The 19,882-nt window shown below is 35.9% G+C and overlaps 1 protein-coding gene across 24 annotated transcripts in view; it reads left to right on the forward strand.

The window, feature by feature from the left end:
* MLIP (muscular LMNA interacting protein) overlaps positions 1 to 19,882 on the forward strand; it is a 256,000-nt gene that overhangs the window by 75,165 nt on the left and 160,953 nt on the right. The window contains exon 1 of one of the 24 annotated variants that reach the window (XM_072734310.1): positions 6,175 to 6,380. The exons of 22 other annotated variants lie outside the window; for them this stretch is intronic. The gene's annotated coding sequence lies outside the window, so the exon portion shown is untranslated. Of the gene's footprint in view, positions 1 to 6,174; positions 6,479 to 19,882 lie in introns of those variants that run through there. One more of the 24 variants, XM_072734294.1, reaches the window with a different exon arrangement.

Below are 19,882 nucleotides of genomic sequence, written 5' to 3' on the forward strand. Positions count from 1 at the left end.
TACTAAAGACTCTTGCTCTGGGGAGCATCAGAATGATATGTTTCTGACCTCTCAAAAGAAGCACTTACCTTTCCAGCAACCACCCAGTTCCTCCTTCCTCTATAAGCTTACAATGAATAGAGGTACCAAGGGCTGATTTTGGTGAAGAAACCCAAGACCCATCCTTATAATCTCCATTCACCTGCTCAAAGACACCCCCAAATAATCAGAAATTTCATTGAAAATCATGTGCTGACTGTGCAGCTATCTGCAATGTGTGGACAATGTGTTTTTCTACTCGGTTTAAGTTGGTTTGATGTCTCTGGGCTTTGTCGAAACAGAACAGCATTTGGTACCTTCACTGCTCCTCCCTCTGCAAATGCAATGGAGAGATTTTTGGATCTATAATTTGGAAAGGCCAGGTTTTTGGAGGAAAGCATTTCTAGGGCACTGCAAGTGGTATTTAATTAATAGACATGCAATGCAACACATACATTTTCTGAAATAAGGCATGTCTGTAGCTGATGTTTGTAAGATTTCCTGCTGGAAATGAAGAACAGCCCAATAGATTGTCTCTAGGTGGTCTTTTCCAAGCTTCAAAGAATACATTTTGCATAGCGTCCTGGAGGTATTGCCAGGATCGAAGCCTGAATACAATTTCATCTAATATAGCCCTGCATGAAAAATGTGCATCTTCTATATTCCCCAAATGGGGTAAAACTACTGATCATTGAGACTAGTTGGTATTATTTCTAGGCTTGATTTAGCCTGCTGTTTTCTGGGGGTAAAGGTAGGATTTGTCAGAGGCTGGAACTTTAATGGATTTTTATTTTTACAAAGATAAAAGGAGAAAGAAAATCAAACTGAATCATTAATCTGATTCTTGTAGCAACTGGATTACTGTTTCCTAGCTCTTATATCTACCAACAGCAAAGGACAGAAGTTTATGATCTACTGAGAATGCCTTTTGCATTACCCTGAGCGGGATGAGGGCCCTTTTCATTGGACTTATTCTTCATGTTGCTTTGCCAGGCTCTTTTACACTGCCCATTTTTCAGACTTCGTCTCTCTTCGTTATATAAAGCCTGAATTATTAAGGCTGTGATACTATCCTGAACATATCTGAATCAGCCCCAGGAGAATGATCAGTCCTCTTGGAGGCTAGAACAGCGCTCAACCCTGTTGGTTACAGTGAAAGACAATATGTAAATGAGTAAGTGTGACTGCATTTCAATAAAATCTCATTTTCCAAAATAGATGGCAGGCCAGAATTGGTCTGTGGTTCTTAGTCATCGATCCCTGATTTATACCATTGCTGGTGAATTTATAAAAAATGGACTGTGTTAAAAGTTTCAATCTTCAAAATAATTATTAGGGGTAATCGTGCTTGAAAAACATCGCAAGCTCAACTTTTCCTTAAAAAAATTAAAAAGTGCAAGAGGCTTTTAAAACCACACCGTCTACAGCAGCCAGAGTCTTATTAATGTTAGGGAAAGACAAATGCCATACATCAACGCACACTGATGAAAAAGTGAGGCGGGTCTGCCGCCTTGACTTAGACACCAGCAGATCTTGGCACAGTATTTATAAAGTTTGCAAGCAAGCAAATGCTTTAAGGAGCAGATGGATAAAGCTCAATCAAGAGCATTTGTCTTCAAAATACACGGCTCGGGACATATGTTTTCCTGCCAGACAGATAGTTGGATTATTTAAACTATTATTGAAGGTTATGGAGCATTTTTCATTAATGAGAAAATAGCTTTTCATGTGGGTCAAAAGGAACAGTTTTCTCTATTCGGAATCCACTTGGCTCTGGTCTTAGGTCCTTCTCATTTTCACTCAACAGTTTAACAGAAAAATGCAATCATGACCTGAATAGGTTGTATGCCCACATGACCTACTGTCATTTTGGCAGAAATGTTTCAACTGGTTCCATTTATGGCTCCTGACAGGCAGGGGGTTCTTTGTTGTATCAAAGCTGCAGCCTTGAAACTCCTACTCCTTCTGACTTTCACAGATTCAGTGAACAGTGCTTGAAAATGGATTGTAATCAAGTCATTTTCTCTATTTTCTCCCTAAAAATTTGTGCTTATAAAATACTACACAGGTGGTAAGTAGTGGAAGTAGTGCACTAGCACTTGTTATAGTCTTGGCACAAGGCAGAGAAATAGTGTGGCCAGATTTAGGAAATAGAAGTACAAGAGGCCCAGTTGGCTTTGAATTTCAAATAAATGACAAATAATTTTTTTAGTATATATAAACATGGCAAATGAAAGAGTTGGACCATACCTATACTAAAAATATTATTCATACTAAATGTTTGTTGGGATATAATTATACTAAGAACTTATTTGGTATTTATCTGAAATTCAAATTTAAGTAGGCATACTAACACACTGAAGCATATTCTAGTAAATGGAGTTTTAGCTCATACTATGTAGAGCTAGATACTGCTAGAATGTAAAAATGCAAACACTTCTAGCAGGTAATTCTCAGTACCTTATTGGTGAATCTTGGTCAAATGTCTACTCTTAAAACACCTTTTTAATGCAAGCATGGGAAGAATACTTTTATTGTGGGTGTATGTTTTCTTCAAATCATGATAGGAAAAGTTTAACATGCTTGGGGTTATTCTGTATTTTAGTGATAGGTTTTCTTTCTGTTGTTTCATCCTAAGCTTTTGGTATATTTTTTGGGACTAGATATAAGAAAACAAAAAGAAAGAACAAACCAACAAAAGGAAGAAAGAAAATACTTATACCTACTCATGCCATTATTATCCAGAGAAAACCACTGTAAACCACTGTAAACATTTTGGAATTTATCAGTATAGCCTTTTGCATATATATATATATATATATATATATATATAATATATGTATAATAAGTAGAGTAGCTGATATATCTTGGATTTCAAAAATACTTCAGCTCTGAAATATCAACTTTACCTTTAACTTCCAAATAAGTAGGCTTGATTCTCCTTCCCCCATATTGTGGGAAGTCTTGAGCAATCAGGATCTTTGAAAAGATTCACCAAAAGCATGTAAGCTGTTTCATAGAACCTCTTGTTCCCCATTTCTTCTTGCATGGACCCTCAACCATGCCTCTAGTTGTCACATCTCTTTTCACGTTGTTTAGTCATTAGAAATGATCCCTCTGACTGCATTCCTCCAAATAATGCTAACACAGAGCTGTCATATGCAATTGACTTGTACAGAAGGTTAGAAAGTTAGTGGAGGTGGATTATATAGCATAGCACAGGGTGGCAGGTAACTTAATACTGAGTACTAGATATCCTGTTCTTAGAAGTATCTCCGCCATCACCAGCTGTGGGGCTTTTTTCACGTGGGCTCTGGCCACCTACCTTATTATAATTCCTAACCCCTAGAATTCCAGTGCCCCTTCCCAAAGCTGCCCCCCTTCTCCTTGGTCATTCTCATCTTAGAGCCCTGACATACCTTTCCTCAGATCCTGTGCTTCCTTTACCTTCTTTATATTGGAAGCCTGAAAATTGTCCTTACTTTATTATGCAGAACACCTAGTACATTCTTTGTTTAACCTTATTCCTGCCCTGGCCTTTCTCAGGGCTCAGACTTTCTCAGAAAAAAAAATTATATTTTATATTTATATTTAAATTTATATATCTAATATTCTTATATTAGACTTTTACAGCCACATCAGATTAGCCCCTTTTATTAACCTTTAAATTCTACTTATCTATCTCTATAGATAGATGTATAAATTTTTACCTGAGAAAAAATTATGCATAAATACACACACACACACACACACACACACACGTGTATATGCATATGTCAGCTACCCAAAGAACCAGAAAAAACTTCGAAAATATACTTTTTAACTTGTGCCAGACCAATTATTCTTGATGGCTTCCTTCGCACCAGTCATCCCTGTGGATGAAAGAACATTTATTCGCCTCCTTTTATGCCCTGCTTTCCCTGATCTTCCTTAACCCGGGCTCACAGAATCTGTTGCAAATGAGCTATATTCCAACTGTAAGATTTATAATTTTATGATTCTGTCTGAAGTGCCCTCCAAGACTCAAGTGAAGGGCTGCTTAATCTTATTTTATTTTTGGCATCAGCCTCCCCAACACCCATGGTCTCCTCTGGCACTGATGTGTCTGTCACTCTGTGGTGGCCTCTTATATTCACTAGTCTCTGTGGGAGCTTCCTGCAAGCAAGGATTATGTCTAATTCATCTCTCTTCATTTGCTCAACACAGTGCTTAGAATACAGTAGGTGCTCAATAAATATTGGTTAACTGCATTGATGAACCAATGCATAGAGGAGTCAATGGACAGATAAAATCTCTCTCTCTTTAAGGCTCTCTCCTCGACCACCCACTGGTGTGATCAAGCATTACTTATATCATAGAAAAGATTTTGTCCTGAAAGTGAGTTGCTGTCCAGCAGTTTAATTTTAAGGAGGATCCTGGGGAAGGTGCTACCTTCATAATTCTTAAACATTCCCAGATCTTCATTGGTAGCAGTGGAAAGAGAATCTTCCATGTTTGTGAAAATTACACAGAGTATTTTATATTAGTATCTATGTTCAGACTCTCAATTGCAAACAAATGAGTAGAAAGCAGTGGGAACACTACATGAGCGTTTGGGTCAAAATATTTTTGTAAGAAATTTTAAGACACTTGACTTCTCCATGACAGATTTTTTGATGCTCATATTGATCCACAATAATTGTATTCATTTTGATTTCAGTATTATTTATCTTGAAGCAGAACTGATTGCTCCTTCAGCTGTGTTTTTGAGCTTATTAGTATGTTAATATAGTTCCGACATGTAACAAAGAGAAATAATGAACTTTCCAGATTAATGGAAACTTCTTGTCTACCCCATTCTACCTTATTCTTCTCAATCTTGTCCATAATATATTCTCCTGGATTTAGTGTTTGTAATTCTCATGAGCATTTTATATTAATATTGCATATAATCTATATAATTATATATAATTTGTTTTGCATTAAAAATATTACATGAATTATATCATAGTAGCCTTTTTTATAATTTATTTTCACAATATTATGTTTCTAAGCTATAGCTATGTTGATATGTATAATTTGGATAATTTGTTGCTTTGTACTATTTCACTGGAGAGATAGCTCATCTATTTATTCTTAAAGTGATGGGCACCTAGATTGTTTTCTTCTTTTCCTCTCATGTAAAGCATCAGGAAAATATTTACATACATGATTTATTGGGCCAGGTGCAGGAGTTTCTCTAGAGTATATGCCTATGGATGAGATTGCTAGGTTTTAGAGTAGCCTATATTCTCTTTTCTGGGATATTGCCAGGTTGCTCTTCCAAGTGGATTTACCAATTTACTCTCCTTTTAGCTATATGTAACATTACCTGTTGCTCCAGATCCTGCCAACAATTAGTATTGCTAATTTAGTGGGTAGGAAATGATATTTCATTATGGTTTTAGTTTGCTTTTTCCTGATTACTAGGAAGAATGAATGCCTTTTTGTGTTTTGTTTTTGGCATTCATATTCCTTGTTCTATGAGTTTCCTACTCCTATAATTTACTAATTATTCCATTTTTTAAAGCTGCTTTACAGAGCACTTAAAATGTATCTTTAACTTACAAAAGCTTTTTTGATTTTAGGTATTGCAAATATCTTCTTCCCATCTATGGATTAGCATAGCATTTTTTCCATCTACTGATTAACATAGTAGCTAATTCATTGTGTAATATTTTGTGTTTGTCTATCGTCTATCTCTTTCTCTCATAATGCTATGAATTCAAGTGAAAACAGGAACAGACTTTTTCATTTTTATTTCCTTAGTCCCCAGCATAGGTAACACCCAGTAAAATTGCTTGAATTGACTTGTGAGTGCCATTTAATTTAATGTAGATGCTGTTGTAGATTTGAGTTTTTTTCCTTAAGACTTTCAATTTGATGGTGTTTCTGTCAATCTTGGCTTGTGGCATGTGCATCTACTTGTTCATATACATACATACACACAAATATATTTATATTCATATCACTTGAAACAGTGACATTTTTACAACCACTTCAGATTAGACCCTTTTATTGACCTTAAAAATAGGGCTTCCCTCAATTTCTAGGCAAATATCTCTTAGAATACTGCTAAGGTTGAAATAGGTAAATATATTCAGATGGGGTTGAAATAACAGATGCATTGCTATTTCTAGTCCAGTGTTGTTGGGAAAGCAGGGAGTAAGGAGGGCATAATTGCACAATGCCTTGTCATCTCTGCAATTCATCAATATCAGCAGCTGACACAGGCAAGTGTTTGTCAATGAGTTCTATTGGCTGACACTGACCTTGTCGTTACAACCACTGCTTCCTTGACATCTGCTAGTTTGACACGTGGCACCAGACTCTGTGTGCAGCTGGTACGTTGGACTTGAATGTGCTGTGAGTTCTCTGGCATTGTTACTGAAATTCCTTGTTTTTGTCACCATGTCATACCTTTGACATCAACAATAGCTGGGTACCGTCTTTGTGTTTCTTGTTTTATATCGCAGTAGCTAAGTTTTAGTTGACATGATTGTTTTTAATGGTAGCAGACAGCAGATGTTAAATTAGCTGTGGACTGATGCATGCTCAAATTTGGATTTGCTACAGGAAAAATTTTTACTATGACTTTATATAATAAAATATAATTAACGTAAATTGTAGGTTAGAGTGAATGCTATGAATTTGAAGAATTGTTTCATTTAAGCAGTAGCTATTTCTTAAGACTAAACTTGAGGTTATAAACTTAAAAATTTTGAGACTTTTAAGTAGGAAGAACTGGAGAATGTAAAAAGGTATCATGATTTGAATGATTTGATCTTGAAATACATTTGAAAATGCGATTCTAACTTCTTAACCTGGTCTTAGTTATGCATTGGGATTACAAAATACAGAAGTCTCAGTTCTCATTTCCCCCCTTTGTCCTTCCTTGAACTTTCTCTCTTTTTCTGCCCCCTCTCCCTTCCCTTCCCTCTTTCTTAACCTGGCATCCAAACATGCCTACATTCTTCAGGTGAAACTTAGCACGCTAATAATAAAGTTTTATTACCTGTTTTTCCCCCCAATAGTCTCCTTTGAAAGCAAAAGTGATCCACAGCACTAACTGGAAATAGCATTGTTGTTTATGGTGGTGTACCTAATTACGTTTACTGTTGGGTGTGTCAAACCTATGATGATGGAATAATAAATGGGTACTGAATGTTCCTGTAGCTTATTTGCAAGGCATTGCTCATGCAATCAGGGTCACATTACCTAGATGCAAGTGAAATAAGATAGGGAGAAGATTTATCTAATCTACCATGAATGCATTCCTGAGTGACTTGATTGTTTTTCTATACTTTCTAGCAGATGGATATTGTACATGTACAATATCTGAGAACTTTTCTATTTGGTTAAGGAGAGAAAAGTACTCTTTGCCTTGTAAATTCAGGTATTTTTTTCTTCTAGGATTTCTCAAATTGGGAAGCTTAGTCCATTTTCATTAATTTTTCAGTTTATTCTCCCAGCATAGCTATAACTGTTCCCAATATATCCTGATTATTGAAAAAGGCTTTTTATCTCAGAGTCAAGGGGGCAGTTGACTAGTGAATTTTTATTCCAGAAGTTCAGCCATTGTGAATTTCTGTAAAATTTTGACTTTGCCGTACTTATTGTCTGTATAAATGTAATGTGCTAAGACTTGAAGCTTCTTTAAGATGATGCCAGAAGTTACTGTAGAAATGTGCTCAGACTTTGTAGCAAACACCTACTTCTTGAAGGTACAGTAGCATGGATGGGTCTGATTTTAAATCCATTGTACTTATGCCGTAGATAACTATTGACTAGGAATTGCATCCATGTGAGACTTTTCACTATTAGTAAATTCCAAACTCTACATGGGAGTTCCTTAAATGGATAGCTATAGGACATGGCCAGGTAAACGGAGAATTTCATCTCCATTCTCTCCTCTCTCCAGATTCCAGCCTCAGAGGTTCTCCTGACTACTGTCCCAATGACATCTCTGAGAGGCATAACTCTGAGAAGCATTGTAGGTTAATGGTTAAGATCACAGTGCCAGAAAGACCTGGATTTGAGTTCTAGATCTGTCATTTGCTTGGTGTATGACCCTATGAGAAGTTATTTAACCATTTCTCAAAATATTGAAGACATTTTTTTAGAGAAATTTAAGGCTCATAGCAAAATTGAGGGGAAAGATACAGAGATTTCTCACATACCCACTGCCCTTACACATCCATAGCTTCTCCCATTATTAACATCCCTCACCAGAGTGGTACATTTGTTTTAATTGATAAATCTAATGGATACATTATAGTCACACAGAGTCTATAGGTTACTAGGGGTTAACTCTTGGTGGTGTATGTTCTTGGGGTTTGGACAAATATATAATGAATGTATCAGTCATTATTGTGTCATACAGTGTATTTTCACTGTCCTTATAAGCCTCTTTGTTCTATCTACTCATCTCTTCTTCTATCAACCCCTAGCAACAACAGATCTTTTTACTATCTCCATAGTTTTGCATTTTCCAGAATGTCATATAGTTGAAATCCTATAGTGTATAGCCTTTTCAGATTGGCTTCTTTCACTTTGTAAAATACATTTAAGTTTTCTCTATGTTTCTTCATGGCTTGATAGTTTATTCCTTTTTAGCACTGAATAATACTCCATTTTCTGGGTGTACACAGTTTATTCACCTACTGAAGGACATCTTTGTTGCTTTCAAGTTTTGGCAATAATGAATAAAGCTGCTATAAACGTCTCTATGCAGTTTCTTGTGTAGACTTTTTAACTGATATATAGTTGATCCACAATGATATTACTTTCAGGTGTACAACATGTTTATATGCTATGCTATGCTCACCACAAGTGTAGCTACCATCTGTTACCATACAATACTATTATAATATCATTGACTATATTCTGTGCTTTTCTCCCTGTAACTTACTCATTCCTTAACTGGGAGCCTTTTTCTCCCATTCACCTTCACCCATTCTGCCCATCCCCCTAACACCCTCCTTTCTGGCCACCACCAGTTTGTTCTCTATATTTGTGGGTCTGTTTCTGTTTTATGATTATTTGTTTTGTTTTTTAGATTGCACATAGACATGAAATCATTTAGTATTTGTTTTTCTCTGCCTGGCTTATTTCACAAATGTAACTCAAAATCACAATGGGATATTACCTTACACCTGTCAGAATGGCTACAATCAAAAAGACAAGAAATCACAAGTGTTGCTGAGGGTGTGGGGAAAAAGGAACACTTGTGCACTGTTGGTAATGTAAACTGGTGTAACCACTGTGGAAAGCAGTATGGATATCCTCAAAATATTAAAAATAGAAATGCCATATGATTCAGTAATTCTACTTTTGGGTGTTTACCCAAAGAAAATGAAAATATGAATTCAAAAAAATATATGCATTGCTATGTTTATTGCAGCACTATTTTCAATAGCCAAAATATGGAAGCAACCCCAGTTTCCATCATTAGATGAATGGATAAAGAAGAGATGGTATAAAGATTTATATATATTACTCAGCCACAAAAAAGAATGAGATCTTGCTATTAATCATAAGTTTTTAATTCCTTTGAGGAAATACTCAGGACTATGATTGCTAGATCATAGCAGAGTTATGTTTACTTTTGTAAGAAACTACCAGACTACCATCTAAAGGAGCTATACCATTTGCATTCACATCAGTTATAAATGAGAGTACTTGTTGCTCTACATCCTTGCTAGCATTTGGTGTTGTCAATTTTGTTTTTGTTTTTTGTATTTGGGCCATTGTAATAAGTATGTAGAGGTATCTCATTGTCTTTCCCTGATGACATATGATGTGAAGTTATCTTTTCATTTGCTTATTTGGCTTATTTGGCTGCGGCGTTTGTTAAGGTATTTGGTCCATTTAAAAAATCAGGTTGTTTGTTTTCTTATTGTTGAGTTTTAAGTGTTCTCTGTATGTTTTGAATAATAGTACTTTATAATATGTGTCTTCTGCAAATATTTTCTTTCAGTCTATGGCCTGTCATCTCATCTTTTTGATGTTGTCTTTTTCAGATCAGAAGTTTACTTTTTAATTGCCAGGCTTAGCAATTATTTCTTTCATGGATCATGTCTTTGGTGTTGTATCTAAAAAGTCATCGCCATACTTGAGGTCATATAGATTTTCTCCTATGTTATTGTCTAGGAGTTTTGTAGTTTTGAGTTCTACATTTAGGCCTATGATTCATTTTGAGTTCATTTTTGTGAAGAGTGCAAGTCTGTGTTGGATTTATTATTTTTTTTTCATGGAGATACTCAGTTGTTCTAACACCATTTGTTGAGATTTGCTCTATTGCCTTTGCTCCTTTGTTAAAGATCAGTTGACTGTATTTATTGGTCTTTCTGGGCTCTTATATTCTGTTATATTGAACTGTTTGTCAAGTCTTTCACCAATACTATACTGATTGGTATAAAGCTGTTGTAACAGGCTTTATAGTCAGTCTTGAGGTCAGGTAGTGTCAGTCCTCCAACTTTCTTTCTCTTCAATATTTTGTTGGCTATTCTGGGTCTTTACCTCTCCATATGAACTTTGGAATTTGTTCATGTCTACAAAATAACTTTCTTGGATTTTGCTTGAGATTGTATTGAATCTATAGATCAAATTTACAAGAACTGACCTCTTGACAATGTTGAATCTTCCTTCTAGGAACATAGAGTATCTCCCCACTTATTTAGATTTCTTGATTTTGTTCATCAGAATTTGTAGTTTTTCTCGTATAGATCTTATGCATACTTTGTTATATTTGTATATATGTATCTTATAGGTGGGGGTGGCTAATGTAAATGGTATTGTGTTTTTAATTCCAAATTCTACATGTTTAGTGCTGGTATATAAGAAAGCAATTGACTTTTGTATTTTAGTCTTGTATCCTACCACCTTGCTATAACTGCTTATTAGTGCCAGGATTTTTTGTTTTTTGGTTGATTCTTTCTGATTTTCTATATAGACAATCATGGCACCTGTGAACAAAAAGAGTTTTAGTTTTTCCTTCCCAATCTGTGAAGCTTTTATTTCCTTTTCTTCTCTAATTGCATTAACTAGAAACTTTAGTACAATGTTGAAAAGGCATGGTAAGAAAGGACATCCTTACCTCATACCTTGTACTTAGTGGAAAAACTGAGTTTCTCACCATTAAGTATGTTATTAGCTGTAGGGTTTTTTGTAGATATTCTTTATCAAGTTGAAGAAATTCTCCTCTATTCCTAGCTTACTGAGAGTTTTTTTTTTTAATCATGAATATATGTTGAATTTTGTCAAATGCTTTTTCTGCATCTACTGATCATGTGATTTTTCTTTTTTAGTCTATTGATATGATGGATTACACTTATTGATTTTTGGTTGTTGAACTAGCCTTGCATACCTGGGATAAATCTCACTTAGTCATGGTGTATAGTTCTTCTTATACATTGTTAGATTCAATTTGCTAATATTTCATTGAGGATTCTCACATTCATATTCAAGAGAGATATTGGCCTGTGGTTTCCTTTCTTCCTTCCTTTCTTTCTTTCTTTCTTTCTTTCTTTCTTTCTTTCTTTCTTTCTTATTTCTTTCTTTCTTTCTTTTTTTCTTTCTTTCTTTCTTTCTTTCTTCTTTCTTTCTTTCTTCTTTCTTTCTTTCTTTCTTTCTTTCTTTCTTTCTTCTTCATTTCTTCTTTCTTTCTTCTTTCTGTCAATAATGTCTTTATCTAGTTTTGGTATTAATATAATTTTGACCTCATAGACTGAGTTAAGAAGTATTCTCTCTGCTTCTTCTTTTTCTTTTCTTTTTTTTTTTAAGATTTTGTTTATTTGTGAGAGACACAGAGAGAGGCAGAGACAGAGGCATCTCTCTCTGCTTCTATCTTCTGAAAGAGATTACAAAGAATTGGTATAATATCTTCTTTACATGTTTCATAGAATTCATTAGTCAACATACCTGGGCTGGTGCTTTCTGTTTTGGAAGGTTACTAATGATTAAATTCCTTTAATAGATAGATATAGGCCTATTCAGATTGTCTATTTCTTTTTATGTGAATTTTGGAAAATTGTCTTTCCAGGAATTAGTCCATTAATCTAGACTATCAAATCTGTGGGTATATAGTTATTCACAATATTCATTTATTATTCTTCTAATGTCCACAGGATCTGTAGTGATGTCACCATATAGCTATGTCCCAGATCAAGAAATAGAACCTCGCCAATACCCCAGAAGGCCTCATTTTCTTTTCCTCTGAAGTGGTCACTGTGTATGGAGCTACTTACCAGTGGTTGTTCTTACACAAGAATCTACTTTTCTTTTTAAATTTATGATAGTCACACACACACACAGAGAGAGAGGCAGAGACACAGGGAGAGGGAGAATAGGCTCCATGCACCGGGAGCCCGACGTGGGATTCGATCCCGGGTCTCCAGGATCGCGCCCTGGGCCAAAGGCAGGCGCCAAACCGCTGCGCCACCCAGGGATCCCCAAGAATCTATTTTCTTATTCAAGTTTAAAACTTTGGAACAACTATTGGCTCCTCTCTCTCTCATACTCCACATGCAGTTTATTAGCCTCATCATGGCTCTAGTCTCAGAATATATCCAGTTTTCCCAATTCTCACTTCTTCAGTAGCAACTATCCTGGTCCCAAACTCATGCTTTCTTGCTTGGCTTAGTGCAAAATCTGTGCCTACTCTTCTTGCTTCCCTTTTTGTCTCCCTATAGAATATTTTCTTCTTTATTTAAGGGCAAACTTTTATTGTCTTGCAAAGCATCTTATTTCTCCACCCCTGTTCTTTTCTAGAATATTGTGTCATAACAAATCCGTTATTTTTTACTTTTTAAAAAAATATTTTATTTACGCATTTGACAGTGAGAGAGAACACAAGCAGACAGAGCAGCAGAGGGAGAGGGAAAAGCAGGCTCTCCACTGAGCAGGGAGCCTTATTTAGGGCTGATGATCTCAGGACCCTAGAATCATGACCTGAATCAAGGGAGATGTTTAACTGACAGCCACCCAGGTGCCCCGATGTCATAATAAATTAATTAAAATAAGCCTATGTGAGTATCTATTGTTAAATAACTGTACATTTAAGATAAGAAAGTAGTGATAATTCAGGTGTATTTTTGTTTCAGGCTAACAAAGAATTCATTATAGCACATTGAAAAGTGATATTTGTGATTTGTTGGATTCAATATAGGTATATTTTGTACTAACTTTTTGTACATATTCTTTTCATATTTCTATATTTTTATTAAAAAAATCAAAGCTGAAGTTCCAAGAAAAGTACAATGAACACTGAATACCTTCATCTAGATTCACCAATTATTTAACTTTTTGCCACATTTGCTTTATATATATATCTCTCTCTGTACCTACCAACCTACCTACCTACCTACCTACCTACCATCATCTTCTTCATTTTTTGGGGGGGGGGGAACCAACTGAGAATAAGCTGTGAACATCATGATATTTTATCCCTGAATACTTCAGCATGAATCTTCTAAGTATAAGAATATTTTCTTATATAACCCATTATAGTTATCAAATTTAGGAAATCTACCATAGGTACAGTACTGTTTTCCAACGTATATTCTATATTAACTTCCTCCACATCTAGTACCCTAGTCCCAAACTCATCCTTTCTTGCCTGGATTAGTGCAAAATTAGTGCAGTGTCCTTTATAACATTGTCCTTTATAGCATTGTTTCTTTTCAATCCAGAATGCAATCCAGGTTCCTATGTTATAGTTAGATGTCTTTTTTGTTTCCTTTATAAAGAACATTTTCTTAGCTTTTCTTTGTCTTTTCTGACATTGATATTTTGAAGAGTACAGAATAGTTTTTTTGTAGCCCTTGAATTTATTTTTTGGATTGTTTCCTCGTGATTAGATTCAGGTGATTATTTTTGAACAGAATGAAATATAAGTAATATATTGTTCTTATCATATCACATTGGAAGGCACATGATTTTAGTTTGTTCATTTATTGTTGATGTTAACATTGGCCACTTGATTAAGGTGGTGTTGATACAATTTATCTATTGTAAAGGTATTGTGTTCTTTATTGCAATTAATAACTGATCTATGAGGAAATACTTTGAGACTACATATATCCTGTTCCTACACAAACGCTTACTTGATGGCTTTGGAATTCATTGAGGATTCTTCCCTGAATCACTCATTATAGCAAGAGTTCCAAAGTTATGATTTTTTAACTCTAATATTGCTTCTATTTTTAGTTGGCACTCTGCTGCCAGCATATACAGAAGTACTCCCTACCCCATCTAGTTATGGATGTATGTGTAATTTTTAATATCATCTTGCATTTCTCTTGACTCAACTTTGGAATTGGTCATTTCCCCATCCTTTGTTAGTTTTAGGGATACATGACAAACAGAAATCATGATTTGGGTACCTTATGTGTTTATTGCTTCTGGGGTATCATTGCCTCTAGGTGCTTTCAGCAGACAAAACTATAAAAAACAAATGTTTTTATTGTTATCTCTAATATCCAAAAGATTAGGATTCTTCCTTATCGTCCCTCTTCATATTTTTATCTGCTTCCTTCCACAGTGAAGGATTTACAACTGCACACAACCCTGTGGATTAATTTTATGAATATAATGTTTAAAAAGTTTGTGCTGAGTTCATTTATAGTTAAGAAAAAACACATGTGACACGAATCTATGCTGTTAGAAGTCAGAATAGCAATTAGCCTTGGTGGAGGGATGGTGACTAAAAGGGGAGGATGAGGGTTCTAGGATACTGGTGAGGCTGTTTCTTGAGCTGGAGATGACTATAAGGCTATATTTAATTTTATAAATTCTTGAATTGTATGCTGATACTTCCTGCATTTTTTTTGATATCTAAATTAAACTTAAAACATTACTTGGATTAATTTCTTTTGTTTTCCTTTGGGTGATTATGGTGTCAATTCTATATCTGATTAGGTTAAATTTTTTGTTGTTGTTGTTGCTGTTTATATTCACTTTTAGGATACCTTCCCATTGTTGTTAATTTTGTATAATTATGTAGTTTTTCAAATACATAAAACATTAGTATGATTTCAAAAGTCAAAACTATACAAAAAATGTGTACTTGGAGAAGTACATTTCTTCCAGTATCCCTCCTGCTTTTCCTTCCTCTCCCCATTTTAAGTAATCAATTTATTCATTTGTGTTTCATCATTTCCTGTTTTCTGTTCCTAATATAGCAGCCAGAATGATCTTTTCAAAGCACAATGAAATCATGTGACTGCTTTGTTCCAAATATTCCAGTAGTTTCCATATCATTCAGAATAAAAATGGAAGTCTTTATAATGGCTAAAATGGCCCCAGCAGTCCAGCCTCTTTTCTTAAATACTCTTGTATTATCTTTCTATGGCTCTTCCCTGGCACCACTCATCCTCAGCCACACCAAACTCTATTCTTCAAACAGATTTTCTCCCAAACTTGGGTCTTGGCTTTTGCTAATCTCTCTTCTTGGAGTATTTCCCCCAAGATACCAGCATGGCTTATTTCCTTACTTCCTTTGAGTTTCTTCTTAAAAGTCACCTGGGTGACTTTCCTGTCCAATTTATTTAATTCTGTTTTGCTCCTATCTCTACTTCCTGGCACACTCCCTAAGCATTTTCACGCTATTTTTTTGTCAGTGCTATCACATTCTAATACATAACTTATTTGTTTAATTTATTATTTCAAGAAAAGGAAGTGTTGGGGCACTTGGTTAATCATATGACTCTTGGTTTCAGCTCAGGTCATGATCTCAGGTCATGAAATCGAGCCCCGTGTTGGGCTCTATGCTCACTGTGAAGTCTGCTTGAGATTCTCTCTCCCTGTGCCCCTCTGGCTCATGGTTTCTCTCTCTCTGTCTCTTTCAAATAAATAAATAAATAAAAGGAAAGTGCTTTTTGAAGAAAAAAAGAAATAGAAAGGAAATCAGGAAGGAAAAATAAGGGCAAAAGGGAATAATGCACTGAAAGGAGCCAAGAAGTTTCAGCTAAGTATGGACACCCTTGAAAGTTCTTAGTGGCTTTTCCTGAGTGCACCTGCTTCTTCAACATGAGGCCACTGCTCTCAGAAGTGTGTGACAGTGAGAAGGAAGAGAACCCAAGCTCTCAACTAACATGGGGACATTTGTTGGAAGAATATTACTTTGCCTAAATAAAAGAAAGCAGATTTGGCCTGGGTGATGCTGTTATTTACTGAACTGATTAGGAAAATTTTAAAAAGCACAAGATATATTCAGATGCTTATGACGGAAATTCTTTTTTTGGACTCCTCTGCAGTGTAAGATCCTTGCCCTTTGCCAGAAGGCCCATCTGCCAGACGGCAACCAGACTTTCTGTAGAGCCTAAAGCTCTACTTGGGGAATGTGTCTACAGGGAAAACACCTGGGTGGGCTGAACTTACTCCTTATTGAACTCAGCTTCTTGAGCTGAGCAGCTCTCTTTGGGAGTTGTCAGAAAGAACCAGGGTATTATTTCACTTTAGCTCTTGTTCCAAAGAGGAAATGTTCATATGTTCATGCTAATGTGTTTCCCAGACTTCACTCATTTAGTTTAAGCCAGGTGGTTTAGAATGGAGGTAAAATAGTTTATCTTTTCTGAAAAAATCCGAGGAAAAGAAAGAAACTTCTGTGAGGTCTTTGAGATACCAAATGTGCTGAATATGTCAAAGGTCAGTTGCTCAGTTGCTGGAGGTTCAGTTAAAGAGGTAAGGATATGGCCTAAGTGGGAGATCTGAGGGACAGGACAAGGCACATACATATAGGACTGGCAAAGTATTAATTTGTTTTACCCTTCTTTGCTTTCCCTGGGGTTTTGTGGCAGATGAGACAATCTTGAAGCCAGAATTGAAAGAGGCCAAAAAGCGTGACCAGCCATAAAGACTGTGTCATTATTTAACCTTATACATGGAGATAAATGCCATCCATCTATCCCCACTTCCTCTCTAGCCTATTTTTTAAATTACAGGAGCATCAAAGAATGTCTCCTGAAGCACATCTGTCTCTCTCATGTTCGGGCAAGCTGACTTCTCAATTTGGGTGTTGTTTACCTGTCCATGTTAAGCTCAAAAAACATTGTATCAAAAGTCAGCTATCATGTCGAATAGCTGAAATTATACCCATTGCAGTTGTTTCAAAATGGGTAAGTACAGCTCAGTGGTGGTGTCTGGTTAATCATTAGGGCAGCAGAATAAATTATTAATCTGTAATAACTTTTATTTTCACCATTTCAGTATCCATTTAGGTGCATATTTTTTTTTGACACATTTTTGCAGGAGTACTTGCACAAGATAGCCAACAAATAAACAAATAAATATGTGTGTAGTGGAAATATGTACCCAAATTATTTTTTTTAATAGGTGCATACTTAAAAAATCTTGGAGACCACTGTCCCAGTATGCCCTATGATAGTACATAAAGATTATTTAAATTGAGATAGACTAACACCTTGAGACTGAGACTTTCCCTTCAATAAATGTTTAACAAACACTTAAGTGCTTTTTGTATCCTCAACAAGATAGGCAACACTGACTTACTAGGAGCGATTTTTTTTTAATGGGCATGTTCATTCTTAAGTTATGGGTGTTAATTCAGTACATTTCCTTACAATATTTTAGTTAAGAGTTCTCCCTTTCCCCCAAATAAGACATGTATTTTGAGGCCAAAAGTGAAAAATTTGAAATGTTTTAATGGAATCAAAAAAGGAAAAAAAGGGGGATCCCTGGATGGCTCAACGGTTTAGCGCCTGCCTCTGGCTCAGGGCATGATCCTGGAGTCCCGGGATTGAGTCCTGTGTTGGGCTCCCTTCATGGAGCCTGCTTCTCCCTCTGCCTGTGTCTCTGCCTCTCTCTCTCTCTCTCTCATGAATAAATAAATAAAATCTTAAAAAAAAAGGAAAAAAAGAAAATATTTAGAAAAAACTATGGTGTTTTTGAAGAAAACAATTGTTCCCATAGCAAAAGTATATTCAAAAGTGTAACATGGGCACCTTTCTTTTCAAAGACATCTAAGTTTCTCTAATGGTTTTAGTTAATTAATAATAATTGATTCAGGATTGAAGAGGCATGTATGAATTTGCAGAGATTCTCTACACCTTAGCGATGCTGAGTTAATAGAAGTTCAATTATTAAACAGAGAAGTCCTTTAACAATAAATTTTCAACATGGCAAAAATACCTATTTTCAGACATAAATACTATGGGGATTTACCTTAGGTGAGCTTAAATTTTAAATTACCCAGTTATTTTTATTTCTCAAGTCCACAAGATAATTTTACTCTCAGCTTTTGAAGGCTTACTTTTTCTCTCTTTTTTAAAAAATTAATTTATGTATTTGAAAGAGAGAAAGATCATGAATGGAGGGAAGAGCAGAGGGGGAGGGAGAAGAAGACTCCCTGCTGAGCAGGGAGCCTGAGGCAGGGTTCATCCCAGGACCCCAGGATCATGACCTGAGCCAAAGGCAGAAGCTTATCTGACTGAGCCTCCCAGACACCTCAGTACTTTTTCTCTTAATGGAGTCCAGAATGTGACTGAATATATATTTCAGTTTCAAGCAGTTACGGGTTAGCTCAAGCACGTGGGTTTCAGGACTTACTACCTCTTATGGACAGTGCATGTAGCATAGCTCTAATTTCGAGACTGTCCCTTCTAGAATGTTTATCCCTGACCATCTGAATCTTTCAGGAACTAGAATCAGAATCCCCTTGAAATAGCATCTCAAAAAACAAAGCAAAACCTGTCTCATAATACCAAATATACTTGAAGAATTTGCTAAAAGCCTAAATAAAGTCCATATGTTGAGTTTATTTTTTAAACTCAATTTTCTATTGAACAAACCTATTTTTAGAAAGCATTTAGTTTGTATTGCTGCCAAAATTAAACATTTAAAAAAACTATGGGAATACAATAAACTGAGAACTTTCTTGTAGAAAAAAACACAATCCCCCCCCCCCCCCCCAAAAGCCTATGGGCCTGTCTGTAACAGAATCAGGCCATCAGTATATTCTCTGAATATAAGTGGGCTTGACCCAGTCCATTTGTTTTTAGTCTCTGAATTGAACAGCAGTAGGGTCTTCATGTAGCCCACACCACCAAATTCAATTTTCTCATTAAAGTTTTACTGATAATACCTCTCCCCACTTTAAGTAACCATTTTAAATAGCCTCTTAAAATAGGGATTTTAGAAGCATCATTTGTAGAGAGATGCAAGTGAGTTGAATAATCTATCCGTGTTTTGTTTCCTGATCATTCTTTCCTGGTGCTCTTGCATACTGAACGTATGAAAAAATATGAAATCTGGGCTCACATTTCGCCTTCCCATCATCAGAGGGAAACAGATCCTTGAGGGATCTTTCTCAACTATTCCATCAGTAATAAGCCCTCTAGCCGTCTCTTCTGGCAGGAAGTGCTCAGACGACTGTATAAAGTGTACCAACCAGCTCAGAAAGACATGTTGAGATACAGAAGTTATGCACAGTGGTTACACTGAAGATGTCTATTCTCTTTTGGAATCTACTAGTCTTAAAAAAATAACTCAGTCCCTTCCAGGAAGATACTCCTACCTTCATTCTCAGCATATTTGACAGCCTTATTCTGTTTTTCACTTTAATTTGTTTTTATATTCACTTTCTCTCCAGAGCAACTTTCTTTGACCATTAAAATACTTACTTCTGACTCCAAGTCAGTCATTTTAACCCTCTCTATCTGAGCAACTGGCTGGAATGGGAATTAGTCTTCATAATGTAACAAGTATCAGTTGTATACAGGGCACTCTTCTCTGTCTGTATTAAGTGTTGTGTGTGGGATCCCTGGGTGGCGCAGTGGTTTGGCGCCTGCCTTTGGCCCAGGGCACGATCCTGGAGACGCGGGATCGA

Source organism: Vulpes vulpes, chromosome 1 (assembly GCF_048418805.1).
Source record: "Vulpes vulpes isolate BD-2025 chromosome 1, VulVul3, whole genome shotgun sequence".
In the NCBI taxonomy this organism is placed as follows: domain Eukaryota; kingdom Metazoa; phylum Chordata; class Mammalia; order Carnivora; family Canidae; genus Vulpes; species Vulpes vulpes.